This window comes from Protopterus annectens, chromosome 3.part0 (assembly GCF_019279795.1).
Source record: "Protopterus annectens isolate FY-2018-M chromosome 3.part0, PAN1.0, whole genome shotgun sequence".
NCBI classification, from domain to species: domain Eukaryota; kingdom Metazoa; phylum Chordata; order Ceratodontiformes; family Protopteridae; genus Protopterus; species Protopterus annectens.
Genome location: NC_056731.1, coordinates 1449817777 through 1449838086, shown reverse-complemented (window position 1 = coordinate 1449838086; position 20310 = coordinate 1449817777). Strand labels below are relative to the sequence as shown.

The window sequence follows — 20310 nt, the reverse complement described above, 5'->3', positions numbered from 1 at the left end:
CTCCACCTTCAATACAGTGATTCCCCAGCATCTGATAAAGAAACTTGACCAGCTGGGAATAAACACTCCCCTATGGAACTGGATACTGGACTTCCTCATGGGTAGACCACAGACAGTAGTCTTTGGCAGTAACACCTCAGAGAACATCACTATGAACACGGGGGTTCCTCAGGACTGTGTTCTGAGCCCACTGTTGTTCACCTTGTTAACTCAGGAGTGCACTGCCAAGCTTAACTCAAACTACTTCATCAGGTTTTCAGATGACATGACTGTCATTGGTCTCATTAGCAATGATGATGAACAAGCCTTCAGGGAGGAAGTTAGTCAACTAATCGTCTGGTGTGACAACAACAATCTCATACTGAGCATGAACAAGATCAAAGAGATCAGCGTCAATTTCAGAAGAAGGCATAAAACATGCTCTCCACTAACAATCCATAATGAAATAATGGAGAGAACGGAAAGCACAATATTCCTGGGGGTACATATCACAGATGACCTAACATGGAGCATTAATACTACTGCCATTGTAAGCACAGGAATGTCTTCATTTCTTGTGAAAGATGAGAAAGGTAAACTCCCCTCTCCAGTCCTCATTACCTTCTACATAGGCACCACAGAGAGTATACTAACCAACAGTATTGCAACTTGGTACAGTAACTGCTCCACCTCAGACCAAAAGGCCCTCTAGAAAGTGGTTAGGTTAGCAGAGAAAATGACTGGGACCACATTCCCAGCCATCCAAGAAATCTAACTGTCATGGTGTCTCAGCAGGGCCAAGAAGATAACCAGAAACACTACCCACCCTGCCCATGGACTGTTGACCTATTTATCTTCTGGTAAATGCTACCACAGTATGAGATGCAAAACATCCAGATTCAATAAGAGTTTCTTCCCGCAGGCCATTAGACTACTAAACTCACACTAACTCCACACCATGTTGAACTCTGAACTCTGAAAAAGGATGGTGAAAATTCCAATGACAATACATTATTTTTTTGTGCAATATAATATTTCTGTGCAATAACACCACTGAGATTCTTAAATTCATATTTTGTGCGCTAATCAAAGCTGTAAAGCAACTGTGCAATAATGACTACAGTGGAAAAAGTCTCCTGTATGTGCAATCAATATGTATAGTAGTTAGAGTTTAAGAAAATAACGTGTGTTATGTCAGTAGTAACTGTTGTACCGTAGATTGTCTATATGTGGAAATGCCTCCACCTTGAGATGGAGTAACAAAATTTTATTCAGTGATGTACAAGTTGTACAGTCTGAATGACAATAAAGTTCACGTTGACTTGACTTTGATAATTCAATAAAGATATTTCTTGTTTAAAAAATGTAGATTTGATATAGAGGGTCAAGGCAATGAATGGTTAATGACCTGCTTCCTGTGGTCCAGGGTTTGATTCCCTCAGCCCTATTACCTCACTGTGTGACTGAGCAAGTCATTTAACCAGACAGTTCTCCCGGATAGAGTCTAAAAAAGTTCACTGTGATATGTCCCCTACCCCAGTCAATAAATAAAAAATGTTAAGATATCAGAACAGTGTTCAATGCCTCTTGAGACATTGTTTGCATATAAAGGAACATACTTATGAAGTAAAGTATACTTATGTTTCATAAATACTTTTATTAAACAAACTGGTATTCTCAGTGCTGTTCATATAATTGTAAACTTTAGTTGACATTTGTGGAGGCAAATAAGCTGTTTGATGCAAATCTGGAACTTTCATATTCTAGAAAGATGTGACAACAATCAAGGGGTGTGACACCTTACTGAGAATAAAACAGAGCCCTTTTATAGCTGTATGATACCACTGTGTAAGACTAGACAAAATATGCAAAGAGAGTGGATATGGATTTTTTTATAATGAATGTAGGACTACTGAAGGCACAAAGGTCTTAACTATGCTTAAGGCAAAAGAGCCTAGAAGGTGTAACTTTTTGCATAGTTTTGTGGTAATAAAAAAGCCCAGATCTATGTTCTGTCAAGACACTGTGAAGGTTTAACATAATCACTTCAAATGCAGATGTTATACCTGAACATTTTAGATTTCAAAGTATATTGAACAACAAAATATTTTCTGAATATGCAGTACAATTATGTAGGTCAGCAGAACATTGCAAATATTAAGAGGATATGGTATGGTTCATCAAGTCTTAACTAAATTAACAGATCATTTCATAAAATGTGAGCATTAAAAATTAATTTAACAGCCCTGAGTGAAATGCAGGTGTGTGTGTGTGTGTGTGTGTGTGTGTGTGTGTGTGTGTGTGTGTGTGTGTGTGTGTGTGTGTGTGTGTGTGGGGTTAATACATTTATCTCCTTACTTATTATAACACTTTACAAGGTTGTTACATGTGGTGTGGGGGACGTTTGTTACATTTGATGACATGGTCCAGCAGTTTAACCAGACCTAAAGAACTGCAGACTGGCCATTTCAGAAGGCACTGATGAAGCTAGTATATAGTATACCTGATGAATAAATGCTCAAGAGATTGCTGTTAAAATCAGAGTTAATCTTAGGTAAGATACTACAGTAGTGCAATGATAGCGGGTCTATATTATATGCTCGATGTTTGAAAACTTTGAACGTTAAATAATCAAATTTAAATGTTCAAAGTTTCAAGCATCGAACATATAATAAAAAAACAAAAAAACAAATGGAACTTACCTGACTAGTGTAGGTAGGGGGGCATGCCCCCCTGCACCCCACACCCCCCACTCTTTAAATATACCAACTCCGAGACCACATTACAGCCGTTAGTTTTGGGTTTGGGTTTTTTTTTTTACATATGTTCGAAGTTTTATAACTTCAAACATTTAAATTTGATATTTTAATGTTTGAAGTTATAAAACTTTGAACATATGATACAGACCCATGATAGCATTGTTGCCTCACAGCAAGAGGTTTTCTGGTTTGGTTCCTGGGTGGGGTGCCCTCTGTGTGGAGTCTGTATGTCTTCCCTATATTCGCATTGGTTTTGTCTAGGTGTTTGAGTTTCCTCCCACATTCCAAAAACACGCCATAATGTGGATCAGGGAAATTGCCTCCTGGTGTGTGTGTGTTCATGTTTGATATAGAAGAAAGACATGGCAACCTATTTCCTTTTTCCCTTTGCCTTGAAAACTCTGGATAGCAGTGGCTGTTCATGGGAGTCACTCCAGAGGTTTGATGTTACTTGTATTACAGCAAGCAAAGATATTACAATTCAAAACATCCCCGGAAATTACTCAGTAGGTGCCATGGAGGCACACACACAAAAAAACTGACTCTGTGTTCCTTTAACAAATTAGAAAACATGCATTTGTAAAAAAAAACACATGTTTTTTGCTTTGGTAAAGTCATGACTTTCAAAATGACTTTTGACTTAAAGAGAAATAAATACAGTATCAGGATAAAAGGGTTATACTGACAATCAGTAAACATAGCATGGAATAAAAAAACACAAAATGAAGAATATATTTAAAACGGTTGCATTTTCTAAGGCAGAGAACCCATGAAGCATGCTTCAGCTTGAGTCTGTGTCAGATGACAAATGTAAAGGAAAAGATATTCAGCATATGGAGATATATTTTCTGGAATAAATCAAAAGAGACGTAGCTTATTTCTGAGATGTTTGGAGTTTAGCTAGATGTAGAGTGTGATGCTTGATCAAATGTATCCATTATTGGACTGCATAATTATGAGAAAGTGGTTTCAAAACAGATGCTGTTCAGAACTTTATGCAATAACATTTTCAAGCTTAAAGCGTGATTGTGTCTGCAGTGATATTCCAAAGTGAAAACCGATTAGTAGCTCTGTGATGAAGAAATATTATTTTGGTTTAGTACAGTATCGATCTAGCAACGTGCAGCCAGCATAACATTTATTTTCCTCATGTGCAACCAACCAGAAAATTGCCAACAAAAGACTCTAGTGTGAAACATTTGCAGTTAGCAGTTACTGAGTGGTACAAGTCATCAATCTGTAGCTATGCAGAGTGATGGATGGAAGCCTAAAGGTTTGCTTCTGCTGAAGAGGTAATTCCTATAAAAGAACCATGTACTAAAAAACTGATTCCTGTTTAAATTGTGTTAACTCTCTAGACTCAGTGTATGTGAACAATACATAGCTTATTATTTTGAGGTATATAATATATTATCATCTGGAAATTGATTGTGAAGTCTCACACCAATTTATCAACTTTTATCATCTCAATTGCAAAAGATTTCTCTTATAGATACATATTTTGCACACAGGCTGTTTTGCTTAAATAAAATATTTATAAAATGATAATTGCCATCATGAAACTGTAATAACATGTAAAGCTAGAGGCTGGGGTTACATACTCACTCTCTATAGAATATGTGAAATGGAGTTTGCACAATGAACTGGAGCAGCATAGCTGTAATGTCTCAGCAATCCTTCCAGAGTTCAGAGAAGAAGCACAACAATTCACCCAGATCCACAAGTAATTTGAAGGGAAACTGAATGAGCCTTTTCAATACCTGCAGCTGAAGAAATCTTAGAATATTTGTCTTATAAAATCCCGTGATGCAGTTCCAGCAAGTTTCTTAAATTTTGTGCAAGACCTTGTTAGACCAACTTTGAAACTGAAACAGAATCACATTTTCTCTGTGTTTTTTTGGAGTATGTTTTATAGACATTATAAACATTAGTACATGGAATGTGATCAATAAGTCTGAAACTGTAAGTTTACGGCATCGTCAGGGCATTCCTCATTACATTAATATATTAAAGCATTTGCAGTTATTAACTAATGAGGTGATCTAGGAAATAAGGTGGTAAATGGAAAGCAATTGTGCACTGAGTCAAGTATAAATGGTTAAATGATGGCATGTATTACATCTAATATATTTTACAATGACTCTGTGTATGTGTTTGCATATAGAATACATACACACACGTACATGTGTGTGAATATGGGTGTATTGAGTAACACACTGAAATGCCCAAATCCCAAATAATGACATCAATAACATCAACAACAAAATATCGACAATGAAAATGTCAACAGGGTCCTATGCATATGCAGGGAACATCCTTGGTAAATAAAAACGTAAAAAAATAGAAAGAAAGTTTACATGTTTGCTCAGTGGTGCCCAATGAGTGGCAGTACATAGCACCTCACAATGCATATTCATTACACATGGTGCTTCTAACATAGGTTTCATGGCTAGCAATATTGTTGCTGGCCAGGAAACCATGTAAGCAAACAAGGATAGCAATGCTGTTTAAATCAGTGCATCTATGGTCAGCGGTTTTGCGCGGAATGCCACAGTGATTACCAGGGCTTCACAGATAGCACTCAATCTGTTAGTTCAACACATCTACACCAAGGGCAACATAATGCGGGGGCAATTAACTAAAAACAGGGCATATCTGAAATAAATGTCGGGTAGATATGTGACAGAATGGAACTCAAACATACCGCTCGACCTCTTAGAGCAAGAAATCTGGACAAAGACTGATTGACAGACCTCGATGCTTTGCCAGAGATGACCTGCATCTGTTACCTCTGGGCTTTCGAATACTGGCCAAGGCTCTTGCCACCCCTATAGTGCCTTTTTTAGGCAGTGTTTCAAAGACCAAATTACCACTGTAACAGCTACAAACAAATGCAATCTGATGCTCAATGCTAGAAGTCTAAATCTCAAAATGCACTCGCTCGAAGCACTCCTTAAAATGGAGAACATCGACATTTGTGCTTTAACAGAGATGTGGTTCAAAGCAGCAGAAAGCACTTCTGCACTACCAGGCTATAACTCATTCCACACCTTTCGGCCCCAGAACTTGAACCGAAGTTCCAAAGGTGGTCGTGTTTCCATATTCATAAAAGATGTGCACACCTCCAGACTGGTAGCCCAACATAACACATCAGAGATACTTCAGGTGCAGCTAACATTGGGTAAGACAGCAATTCAGGTCGTAGCCTGCTATAGGTCCCCAACCATGTCCCAAGACTCACACTCCACGTTCCTAAGCACCCTGGAGAATATTAGGGTCCAACTTGGCACTCTCATACTGGGTGACTTCAACTACCCCTCCATTAACTGGGAAAACTACTCATGTACCAATACACTTGCCCAATGTTTCCTGGAATTCATTAATTGCAATGCCCTGGATCAGCTCATTCTTACTCCCACTAGAGGTAGCAACATCCTTGACCTGGTCATTACTAACATGGGCGGCTGTTGCTCTACACCAGTAGTCAACTCCTCCCTGGTTAGATCCGACCACAAACAAATCACCTTGGAAATCCACACCCCCCCCCCCCCGCAAAGGTAACCACCATGAAAAACTTATCCAAAGCTAAGTTTGGGCTCCTAAAAACAGAGGTGGCTAACTTCACAGCACCCATGCAAATGGAGAATAGTTGCATGACCGCTATATCATACATCAATGCACTGTACGAACACGTACACAAATGCATGGATCTTGCTATACCCAATAGAACCAAGATACTCTCCTCCAAAAAAAGAAAACCTAGTTGGTGGTCCCCTGCCATAAGCAAACTCTGCAACAGAAGGAAGAAACTGATGTGGAATAAGGTGATGTACCAAGGCTGGAAAAACTCCCTTATCAGCCTCAACAAAAAGTTGAGATCCCTCATCAAATCCTCTAAAGCTACCTATGAAAACAGAATTGCAGCAGATGATAGACAACCACATGGCCATCTATGGTTATGTAAAGAATCTCCATGGCAATACCCAGATATGATCTGAGCTACTACACAATGGTATCTCCTATACCGAGCCAACAAATATTGCCAATATACTAGCCAACAGATTCAGTGCCAACTTTACCCCCCCCCCAAAGGACAGATCACAATACCAGTACATTGCCAGGCACCCAGTATTACTGCTGCACAGGTTAAAACAGCACTTTCCAAGGTCAAGAATACAGCTTCTATGGGAATTGACAATATCCCTGGCTGTGTTCTATATGAATTACAGAGTGAACTGGCACCACACCTGTGTGCCCTGTTCAATCATAGCCTCACCTCAGGCTTTGTCGCTACCAAGTGGTGCACTGCTACAGTCATCCCTCTCCACAAAGGAGGAGCGACTACAGACCCTGGAGACTATCGCCCCATTAGCTTGATGAGTCTGATATGCAAAGCTATGGAATGCATCATCATGGACCTAATAAACAAGGATATAGGGAATCTCCAAACTCTGCATCCCACACAGTTTGGTTTTGTGAAGGGAAAATCATGCCTGCTCAACCTGGTTGACTTCTTTGAGTCAGTCACCAGAGCTGTGGATGAAGGCAAGGTGGTTTATACAGCCTACTTTGATCTGGCCAAGGCCTTTAATACCAACAGCTAGAGGGTTTTGGCTTTATTTGCCTGTAATTGGCCATAAAAAGATGTAAAAGTTAAAGAAAAAAAGCCATAGACATTCAGAATTGCGATTTAGCTGAAACATCTGATATCCTTAAAGGCTAATTTACACATATCCCATGTTGCCTCTGATTCAAGAGGTTTAAGGTATCACACAGTGGAAATTCTAGCTTTGCTAGATTTATCTTTTTTTTGTGTGTGTTTTTAACTGATCAGGAATCATAGAAAAACTCACTAAGCTAGGCATCAACCCCTATATCACCAGGTGGGTTGCAAATTGGCTCACAGATAGAACCCACAGTGTGAAAGTAGCTGACTCCAAGTCAGACTGCTGACCAGTCATGAATGGAGTCCCACAGGATTCTGTCCTGGGTCCTCTCCTGTTTGGTATTTACTTCTCTGAAGTCCAGGCCAACACAAAGGGACTCTGGCTGACAAAGTTCGCAGACAATTGCAAGTTGAGAGCTATTATTAACTCCCCAAGTGTTGTTGACATCCTGCAGAAAGGTCTCACTGAGACCAACGACTGGTGTCAGAACCATGGCCTTAAGCTCAATGCCAAAAATGTGTCGTTATCCCCTTTAGGAAAAATTCAAGTTCCCATGAATTACCACATCGATGGTAGTCCACTGAACACAGAAAACGTTATAAGAGATCTGGGAACACAGGCTTACAGCAACCTCTCTTTTGACAACCACATTGCCACTGTGGTCAGAATGTCCTTCTATGTGGCACATCTCATTACTAAGGGTTTTGCATCCAGGAAGAAGGAGGTCATTGTCTCCCTCTACTCTTCCCCTCATTAGGCCAATCATCGAGTACAATGACCTATTTGGCATGTACCTCACTAGACACCTGCAACAACTGAAGAGGCCGCAAAAGTACCTCACACAGATGATCCTAGGCCTTAAACACTTGTCCTATATGGACAGACTCAAAAAATTCCAACTATTCTCTTTCTCATATCGCCTACTTAGAGGCGATCTCTGCTTGACTCACAAAGCCATGTCTGACCCAGCTCTGCTAGAAATGCTACATCTAATGAAATCCCAATCCCTCCACACCACATGCTCCAGAGACCACAACCTCATTACCACAATCAACAGAACATGCTGGAGGGACAGGTTCATAACTTAGGGACTGCTCATGCTATGGATTAGACTCCCCATACATGTCAAACAGAGCACCTCAATGGCCCTCTTCAGAAGAAATTTTGATGAGTGGATGGGAAATAGGAAATTCATCTTGGGCATCACTCCAGTGGTTCTACTCAACAGAGGTGCTGGGAACTATTGTTGGGTGGCACAATGCCAGGGTAATCCTATGGGCTAGACTTGTAAAGGCTCCAGGGCAATTAGCCTAGTACACACCTATGAACCTATGAACAAAGCCATAAATAATGGGAGGACAAAGGCCCAAAAATAGGGACAGATTTTAATATTGCTCTTACAAATATAGAACATTGGTAGAATAATAGGTATTACAGTAACATAAATTTCCTGAAGAGCATGAAATTTGAAACTCAAATGTCTGTCATTAGTTTCTGACTTCAATCCGCACTGACATGCCAATGGTTTGCCAGACAACCAACATTTTATTAGGAAAAGATCAAAAATACTTGACAAAAACTGGACATTCTGCAAAAATCAGGACAGTTAAAAGGTATGAACTGAGATGCATATAATATTGATTCACATCAATCATCCCAGTGATATGGCAGAACACCACAAATTTGATAAGGAACATGTTTGGACATCCTGGAAATATCTGGACAGTTGAGAGATGTGAATGCAAAGTATATGGCAGCAGTTCTGGTATGTGTTGATACTGTCTGTATTATACTAATTTCACAGCTGGATTCAATGATTGTCCACAGTCTTTAGCCCTTCAGGAAACTGTTTGGACACAGAATGTGGATGTCATCTGTGATGCCCTTCACTTAAATAATAGACAGGAAAGGACCTAGCAGTCACCTGATGTACAGACCTGATCACTGGACCTGAGATATAGGTCACTTCACACATTTCAACATAGTGAGATGCCATGTATGTGATACACTGGTCTACCCACTTGGTGATATAGCTGTTTATGGCCACATATGACAGTGTAGATTGAATACCGCAATGTGGCTTTATGTCAAATGCCTTGACCTGGTTAAGTTCCACAAGATAATACTGTTGTCATCATGTATGCCTGCGATAATCTCTTTGAGGACATTTTTCAGATGTAACAGACATGATATAGCATTAACAACTGACAGAGGTCTGTTGCACAAAGCCAGAATATTATTAACGTCCATGTAGAAGTGGCCCATGATGACATGTTGGTCTACCTCACAGATGAGGAGAGTCAGGATGTCTCTATACATGCATTCATCAGGTGCTGTCCCCCCAACCCAGATGGATGCATGTTGATGTACACCCTTCTACTGGAACATAGCAGATGTGGGACGTGTTTTGAAGTGTGTATTCAACTGTATCAGGGAGTTGCATGTGCTGAGCCACACCAAAGGTGATCTGTGATGTTGTCACAGCCCATTGATTTTCTGTGATAGGCCTGGATGAAGGGAAAACAGTGCATACTACCTATCATCATCTGGCCTAGGGTTTGGACACAATCCCTCATGTAGGTATCATTGAGAAACTCTCCCAGCTGGGGAATAGCCCTTAAGTCACTAGATGGGTAACCAATTGGCTTACCAACAGAACACATACAGTGAAAGTTGGTGAAACAACCTGTACCAATACAGCTGTCACCAATGGCAAACCCCAGGGATCTCTGCTTGGCTCTTTACTGTTTGGACTCTGTCTTGACTGTTCAGGTTAAGGTGTATGGCCTTTGGCTTACCATGTTTGCTGATGTTTGCATATTGGGAGCAATCACTGAGTCCACCAATGATTAGAAAGTACTACAGGAGGATAACCAAAACAAAAACGTACCCAGGAAAGGTGAAAAAACAGCAATCCACAGCTTCAATGCCAACATTTTAATGTGAACTAAACCAATGCATAAACGCTTTCACAAATAACACTGTGTTTTCATCCCCAGTATACAGACATCATCAGATGTGGACAATGAACATTAGCACAACTTTTATAGTCCCCCCTCATTAATCAATTAAATCAATCAGTATTGCTTTTTTAAAACTTCTTACAAAACACAAACTGGCCACTTTTGTTGTTGTGCCTTTTCAGCTTTTCCTGGTTAGGGGTTGCCACAGTGGAACTCCGGTCCGCTAATGATTGGCAGCAGATTTTTACATGCCGAGTTTCCAGCCCTGATGCACAACCTTCAACGAAGGTACACCCATTCACGCATGTCTCCACGCAGAAGACGCTCTAGCTGAGAATCGAACCGGACAGTGTCTTACTGTGAGGCGACAATGCTACTGCAGTGCCACCACTGCTTAAATACATATATTACAAATGTTTCCAAAAGTACACACATATTTACCATTAAAATATCTACAAAGACATATCTCTCATTTTAAAACTTGAATAATTTAAAAACATGACTCATATGCCTAAGATATGTTTAAAAAAAACATTGTTTAACATGATATTATGAAACAACATTATAAAAATTATGAAAAATTGATACAAGTTTACCCTCTTGTGGCTTTAATTTAAAATTACACCCATTTCTTTAGCCATAGCACCAGGATTTCCAGAACAATTTTACACCTATTACCCACTCTAACTGTTGTTTCTTTTAATAAATAAAATATAAACATATGTAAAATGGACTAATACAAAATGTATTTTTTTTGTTTTTGTTACAATTTGGTTGCTTTCATTTTTAACACTGGGGTGATGGATATATTTTAGTTCAAACCAGGTGGAGCTGTGGCCTGTAGTGTTGCTGTTTTTTCACCTTTCCTGGGTACTTTTTTCATTTTTGGTTATAGTGACTGTTCGGTACCTTGGATTCAGTTCCTCTCGGGAGTACTACAGGAGGAGCTAACACAGACAAATGATTGGTGACAAATCCACACGATCTACAAATAAATGCAAAAATGTGTCTTCATGTTGTCCTTCTGAAAGGTGGAAGTCCATGTTAATTACAACATTGACAACAGTCCTGTTATGCTGAAACCCAGTGATGCAGGCAATGGAAACACATGTAGATGTGGGATGTCTGCAGTCCTAAATTCCTCAAACCAGTGATAGAGTGTATCCCTCTTTCTGCTCTGTAGATCATTAAAATGATGTCTACATTGCTCTCCAGTGTGTGGGATACCAGTGGCACTCGATACAGTCAGAGCTAAACCTGACACCTTCTCCACTAACACCAACCAAGTCTACCAGCAGACTAAGAGAAATGGAAACTGATGTTTTCCCACCAATTCCACTTATCTTGTTTACTGGAATGTGCACACCTGAGCAATGCATTTGCACGATGGTAAGTGGAGAGCAGCAGTGCCAAGCAGTGAGAAATGACATAATTGCAATTGGAAAGTTAATCTGTTAACACAATGACAATGTTTCATCCCTCATACATGTAATTGATATCAGCTCCACTATCTAAAGTGTTATGTGAATATAATGGGAAGTGGAACAACAGTAAAAGTGTATGGAATATACTGTATTAGAACCCAGAACCATGTGTATGGCAATCCTACATGTACACCTGTTGCCACAAGAATAGTGAAATAGCTGTTCCTATTCAGTTCATTGCTATCAACTGCAATGTCAAAACAGTAAAAAAAAAAAAAAAAAGGTTGCATGCCCTGGTACTAGAACCCAGGACTATCTGTACTCCAGCCCTACACTTACATCTGCTGCTACAGGACTAGTTATATGACATTCCATAATTTAAAAATCATTCTTAAGGTCTCTCTGTTAACTGCCATGCAACGTCATTTAGGTTTACCTCCATTTGTATGAAACTGTATTTTGTGATCGCTCATTTGTGTGTCTTTACATGCTGAATAACGTTATGTGTCCAAATCAAAATGTCAAAAATGGTTTACTGGAAACCCAGATTCGACCATTTTCGAACTGCATCACAACAGTGCATTCCCTGTGACATTTAGAAGACATTTCCTGATGTCTCCAAACGTCATTATGCGGGGGGGGGGCAAGCCCCCTGCTAATTTAGTATAGTAACTGTGAGATTGCACTACAGTGAGGGAAGGGGCACATGTTCTGACCCCCACTGTAGTTCGATCTGCACTCAGAAATCCAAATTCACAAGCGAATGCAAACTGGCATTCAGTCAGTTGTGATTTCAGCAATACATGGTTCATCATTGCAGACTTTTGAAATCATCCTTTTGCACATCTGCCATCTCAGTTGTGTGTTTCACACATATGAAGGAAAACTGCCATTTAGTGGGTTTGCATGGTGCCCAATATAATGAATTGAATGTATCCAGTTTCTATTTTTGGCTGTCTGGATCCTGTCTGCTTCCTGGGTGGTTCAGTTGTGTAGTTTGCACACTGCCTTGCTTCGTGCAAATGAGATAATCACAGCCAGACCTGCCATTCATTTCCTCCGTTCCCATGAAGTGCCAAGTTGCACAAACACTGGCCAAAAAATAAAAAAAAAGATAATGACAAAATTAAAGAGGAAAAATGAAAAACAAGGAAAAATTATCTGACATGAGGAAAAGCAATGTATGACATACACATCACAACATGTTAGTACACGTGAGGTATTTCTACAGATATCTGGAATTGATCTCCCATTCCAATGAGCCTTCAGAACACAGTCAGGGTGCCTTATCCCTCTTTGCCACACAAACAGCTTTGCAGCAAGGAACTGAAATCATTCTGCATATAACCAACTGCAACATCATCTGTAGTAATATATCACCATACAACTATTATTTGTACATTAATTTTTGGATATAGTGCACTAAGTGATCTTACAACCAGTTATGATTATTGGTTGCAAATATACAGCTCTGTGTTACCTCTCTGTGTTTGTTGATCATTCTTCTCTTATCTGGCCAATAATCTGAGACATGCAGTCTGTAAGCCATTCTATATCATTGGCCTTAAAATGTGTGAGGATATTACATGGTAATAATATCATATTCAGTTGCCAACAATGAAAGGGAGGTTGGATGTTCATGAACAGAGCCTGTGAATTGTGTACTACTTACTTACATTTCCAACCTTGACAAAAGTACATCTAACAGTTTATAAGTCTACCCTGACACATCCACTGGATGTAAAACAGTCTGCACTGCTGTTGTATTTACCTTCTCCCAACCAGTAATCATTCACAGTTACAATCCATTAAAAACAAACTCTGAGGGAGTGCCTGCACAATGTTTATATCTGCTACACAGAGTCAACGATTTGGGATTCAGCAGTTCTAATGAGTTCATACCTCATTTCCATATTCACTGTGCTGACAGCCCTGAATCTACACCAGAAGGCAACCGTGTAGCTAGGGAAACTGAATGTGAGCAGACTTGTTTATTTGGTGTACACAGAAGAGAGGCTATTACTTTGAGATATATCTGCACACAGGACTACTGATTCTGAGAAGGTATGCATGCATTTTGTCAGCTAAATACTGCATATGCTGACATGTAATTATGAATAATCTGTTTAATAGTTTTATATATATAGTTTGATTAGTACAGGCTTTTACATTTTTATCTGTATGCATTAGTTAGAAGTGTACTGATGACATGGACAGGTTTGTCAGGGCATTTAACAGGTATACACGATTGGCAATACCTTCACATGGAATATTCTGTATTATGTAGATATGTTTCAGGGACAGGTCATGAAATAGCAATTTTAACATTTTAATGATGCTTTGTTAGCCAAATGTGTCATTTGCCTATTTTTTTGGGGGGTGTGGGTGCAAAGCTGCATTTCTGTTATGGCACAAACAAGGGTATGTTGCTATTGTTACTCTCCATTTTTTTGCATCCCGCCTACACTTCTAAGTCAAATATGTCTCTGGTGTCACATGTTAAGGTCATTTATGTACAAATCTCCCACCTTTTACTTGCTTCCACTACCAAGTAACAACATACAAGGATATGACACTCATTCATATTATTACACAATACACTCCAGGTTCAAGACTTAGCTTGTAAATGCAGCAGTTGCTTAGTTCAGGGGCAACTTTGTCTGATGCAAGCAGTACACATCCAATACATGGGAGGTAAAGGTTGTGAGTGTTGCCTGGCATCAATGTTACTATATGTATCTTCATAGGAGGAATGTTTTAGGCCCCTAGGTGCTGAGTGAATGTGCTGTGTTGGTTTTTAGCCAATGTGAGGGCATATTGAGCATGCCTATGTCTGCCTACACCCACAGCAGCTGGTGGTTCCCCCTCTGACTGTTCATCTGCCTGTGATTATGATGACCTTGGCACCAGTGGTGGTGGGGTGTGTGCTTCTTCCTCTTGCTAATCCCACCAAAGCTGTTTTCTCAGGATGATTTTGTGTAGCATGGTACATACTGTGAATATTTCAGTACATGTCTGTGGATTGTACTGCAGGGTGCCCCCAAATGCATCTAGGCACTGGAACCATGACTTCAGCAGCCCAGACACATGCTCTATGATATTTCTGGTTTGAGCATGTGCTTCATTATGGTGTTCTTCAGTGGGTATGTGTGTATTTCTGATGGGTGCCATTAGCTATGGTTCCATTGCATAACCTGCATCCGCCAGTAAATGACCATGTGGGATATCCCCCCCCCCCCCAGGGAACATCTGGTACAGTTGGGAGGTGTGCCAGATATGTGAGTCATGGTAACTGCCAGGGTTGTCAGCACAGCACACACATTCAAGATAATTCCCCTGGCATTACACACAACTTGGCAGTTAATAGAGTGGCAGCCATTTTTGTTTATGTAAAGCCTACACTGTTCTCCCGGGTGGTGCCTTAATTTCTATATGTGTGCAATCTATAGCACTCAGTTCTTCAGGGCAATGTGTTACATGATAGAACTCCTGTAAATTTCTTTCCCTCTTCTCAAGGATACAGGGAAAATATATGTGGTCACTGGCATGTTGGAGCATAGCATTCAGGAATTCATGGAAGATCCCGGATGCTGATGCATGTGACACCCACAGCATGTGTCCTGTTGGCCTCTGAAGGGTACCTGTAGCTAAGATTTTAAGTGCTACACATGCCTTTGTCTCCATTGGGATGGGTTCCCCTCAGTTGGCCCTGGCTCTGAGTTGAGGACAGCAGAGATTGCAGAGTTCCTGTTGTATGTCCCTATCCACAGTGTAGCACTCTACAATGTCCATGTCATGCAGGTTGTTAAAAGTTAAACGTGACCTGAAAACTCTTCTCCTTCTAGGCCTAGGCCTATTGGCAGCAGCATAGGCTTCAGCCTGTTTCACATACAAATGAATTAAAGCAGCAGCAGCCCCAAACATTCCTTCCATGTAGTCCTTTCTCTGGCTGTATTCCAATTGGTTTTGGAATTTGCATGGAAAACCAGCACTGAGTCTACACAATTGTTTTATAGCTTGTTGAATAGCTCCACCATCTTGGATTGGTTGATTAGCATGCTGTTCAGCTGCTTATGTTGTAATTGGCATGTCATGGTGTTTACCTTGTTTGTGTGGTGGTGCAAACCTCTACACAGTGTTTACTGAATCTAAAACTCTGTGCTACTCTGTGAGGGTTGCGGCGCAACACACACATAGTAGAAATGGATTGTGTAGTTTTATTGAATTTGGCTGATTGTTTTATTACAGGGGACAAGCTCTTCTTCAACTCCACACTCCCCCTGTTAATTATATGTACTAACACCAGCTTCTTACAATCCTTGGGGAAGAGACATATTCCCCAACCCCAGATAGTCTTTATCTTGCGCACCTGTCAGCCATCTGCTTAGCTGACCTAACTGTGTTGGCAAAATGGATGTGGATATCTGGGAGTTTCAACCAACTAAACTCCTCCCACACATCCATCTATCTGTTTATATAGTTATACATGCTTCTTTCCACCCTGCAGCATGTACACTATTGTATGTATGCAAGACCTGAACAGTCCTAATGTCTGAGAGTATTATTAATATTAGGTGGAAGTTGAGTGAAGTGGAGTTACATAGTATGAGAAGTGCTTAACCAGAGGGGAGAACAACTGATGGACAACAGCTGCAGTATGGATGGAATACTTTCAGAGGGGAAAAAAAGCAAGCAAACAAACAAAGGCAGTTAAATCGCCACAACTCAGAAATGCAAAGTTATTTCCACATTATACACTAAACTTGCATGTATGCCAATAAAGGAATGGAATCCCTGTCATACTGGGTACTGCAAAGACTATGTTGTCTTAAAAATCTTGGAATACATTTGTTTATCCTTATCTTCTTATACATCGGATTACTACAAGTAACATTTAGCTACTTTTGGTGAATGATCGCTATTCCAGTTTTAAAATAAAACGTTTTCTGGTTATATGATTCATCCCTCCATTCCAGATCACGTCAATGTTCTGTTTGCTTATCCTACTGTTGAAAACGTAACTGACATTTATCTTTTCTTCATGGGTCTTATTGATTATTTTTTGAGTAATGCTTAGTGACATATAACTATATCTATTCTACTGCTGCTGCAATCTAAGGACCAGGTGATTGCACTAATGGGTAAAAATGAAACATAAGCAGCCCCTTGCCCTTTGATGAGCAAGTGATACCTTTAACATGCAGCCAGAATAACCATACTGTTGCCCATAAAAGCTATTATGCTAACCACCGAGAGTGCAATATCTTATAGTATTCCTACAGAATGTATATGAAAAATAATAAACCTAGAGTAAGATAGTGAAATGGTGCGATAAAGGATAATCCAAATAAACAAACAAAGGTAACGAAACCGACACAGCTGCAGGCAGAACTTGAATAAAAAACTATAATTCATAAGGAAAAAGTAAGCGCTTTCACTGCATATTCAATCGCTTCATCAGACTAACTACAAAAAAATCACAATCCACTTAAATAGCAGTTAAAATAAATCAATTAAAACCATTAATTATCTAACAACTTCTTAAAGGAGCAATCACAGAAGATACTGATGGTATGACATTCTAAATATAGATATACTTATTAATACAACAAAATATGTATGTGTGTGTGTATATATATATATATATATATATATATATATATATATATATATATATAAACATACCTTAAAAATATAAAAAGCTTTACTAAAATTAATGTTTTACAGGTCTTGCCTTCAAAAATTGTTTTAAGGAAACAACCTCATTTAAACCTGGTGCTTACAGAATGCTTCAGTATGCTTCAAATAAAATGTGTGTGCTATTCAATGTCAGCAGAGCTCTGTTGCCATGCAGAATTATATATCATACCAAACAAATTATTGTGTTATTATTGTAACTATCCTTGGTTATAGCTACCTATTTCCTGCAGCAGTGCAAATGTGTTTGATACATTTTTCTAATACTAATATTAGTGTCAGTTTTTACATAGCTGTTGAAAAACATAGATATGTACCAAGTCTCATCTGCCTGATGCAGCTCTGAGTGTCTTCTGAAACTGTAACAGTTTACAAACATCTGAAGAATATTGCAATACATTCCTTGCGATGCACATCTACTAAATTTTTATTTTCTAATCTTTTTGACAGCACAGGTTTATTTTCAAATGCTGTCATTTTCATACTGTCATATATTGTCATCTTGCAATGGGAAGTACTAAAGCTACTGTAGTCTGTTTTTTGGGATAAAGTTGTGCTTTAGTTTATTTTGAGAATAACGAAATATGTTTTAGATGCCTAATTAGATGTTTCAAGTCTGTATGCATTTATGTGCATGTTTGCAGATATGTTTGAGTGCAACTATCTGAGATATTTCATGGCTTCTCAGTGTGGGTGGCTTCAGAAAGTGGTATTGCTTGTTAATAAAGGCAGTTATCCTTAAATTCGTGTGACTAATTTCTTTAAAGAGCTAATACAGTGAAAAGGTGCTGGGGGATGAGAATTTGTAAGTCAACTCACCCACCTTAGTTTTACCAATTGGCTTGCATACATGTCAATAAAGAAGTGGAACCCCTAGCGATGTATAACCACGCTGTCTCAGATAACCTTCAACGTCATCTATTTTATAAGGCTGGGCTGCCAGTCTGCCAATATAACCTTACACTATTTTTTTTGACAAGTCATATTTTCCGTGTAAGTACTTCTACTCTCTGTCTTAGAATACAAAGATAAAAGATATCTTTGAAGACTCTGGCTTGCAGAATGTTCCTTTACTGTTACCCTGGAGACCTTCTTCTGATGAGTGCAGGAAGGATATCATTTTATTGATATATTTTAGTAAATTCAGCTGTGGGCAAAAGGAGATGCACAGCATGTATTAAGATGTCAGCATAGTTAAGTGGCGGCAAATGTAACTCAGAATAGCTTTATCATACAGCAACCCCACAAGGGCTATGGACTCCAGCTAGGGTCAACAGCATGCTATAAATCTGTAGCAGCAAAAGTCTGATTATATTATAACTGCAGAAGTCACATTTGTACAGTGCACTGGAAAAATACCAGATTTAAGATTTTAGAACCTGTTATAAAATGGAAATATAGTTTATAACTACACCTTTTTTATTTTATAGCACAATACTGAATGTGACCAATGTAAGCCATTGTGATTAATAAATCAATTCTTTCTTGAAACTAAACTTCTTATAGCTGTGTTAACTAATGTTACCTTTTTTTAAATTGCAGGGTGAAACTTCACTCAAAGTGGTACCTTTTGTACTTATTTCTGTCACTGCTAGCAACTCTGAGTAATGATCTGGAGCCCCAATACAAACTGCAACAGTGATGAGATCACCTGTGTTGGGAGGGTGGGGTGACCTCATTTTGAGTCTGGTAAGTCACAGAGCCTAAAGATTAATACTGTACCCAGAAGTTATTCCTAGAGTAAGATATGCTAAAATTTTCGAGGATGAAGAAGTCTTACTGATTGGTTTCAATAATGGAGACAAATTCTCATTCAGCAGTGTATCCATCCCCAGCTCCCCTGTTTTGTTGAGGTTAACAGGACAAGGCAATCAGAACTGCTCTTGAAGTCACCTTAAGTCATCCAGAAAAGGGAGATACAATCTGTTATAAACTGTGACTTAGAAAAGGGTTACTAATATTACCTGAATTCTTGTAATGAAAATGTAAGGGAGAGAGAGAGAGAGAGAGAGAGAGAGAGAGATGCAATACCATTACCAAGAGGATACATAAATTAAAATGTTTAACACCTGATTTTTTTGAATGAGACTTTAAGTTTGAGTTTTGCCCAGAACATTATGTAGGTAGACTATATTGCTACAAGCACTTACAAAGTCTAAAGACTGAAAAGCTTTTCGTGTTGCAGTGTGATAAGCACTTCAAGAACCGTTAGTGTTTGCATGTTTTTGCAGTATTATAGTAAAGTTATTTCACAGGATACAGTGATTAAAGAGCATATTTCAGAAAGTACAGGATTTCAAAGAGTTTATTGTGCATTTGAATGTTATTATAAGCTCACAGAACACTTTGTACATAATTACAAGGGTCATATTTTCAGTGGGTTTGTGCATACTTTGTGGGTATGGCAGACGGATTTCAAAAACCTAGTGCACTTGTGTTTGACAATAATATTGCAGAGAACTGGAGAGTGTTTGAGCAATACTATGGCATTTTCATACAAGCTGCATTTTTCTGATAAAGATGATCATACAAAGGGAACATTCATATGTGCATGCACCTGCTATCTCTACAGGAGAGGGGAAAAACATTATATTGTTGTATTGGCTGTTGTATTGGCTGAGTGCTTAAAATGTAAATTTAGAGAAATGTGTAACCCCCAGACAAATGTTGCAATGGAAAGGCACTTATTTTATACAAGGGATCAAAAGCCTGGTGAACCTTTTGCAGCATATATAACTGATTTGAGAAATAAAGCTAAAATGTGCAGAGTTGGTGATTTAAGGGATGAGTTAATAAAAGACAGATTTGTGTACAGTGATTT

General features: G+C 39.1%; 1 long non-coding RNA gene across 3 annotated transcripts in view; it reads left to right on the top strand.

Moving 5' to 3' along the window:
* The window catches only part of LOC122797309, a 126937-nt gene extending 107764 nt beyond the window's left edge, over nucleotides 1-19173 (top strand). For all 3 annotated transcript variants that reach the window (XR_006364065.1, XR_006364066.1, XR_006364067.1), the window contains one exon: nucleotides 19032-19173. This is a non-coding gene — a long non-coding RNA (uncharacterized LOC122797309). The remainder of the gene's footprint in view (nucleotides 1-19031) is intronic.
* Nucleotides 19174-20310: the final 1137 nt, after the last annotated feature.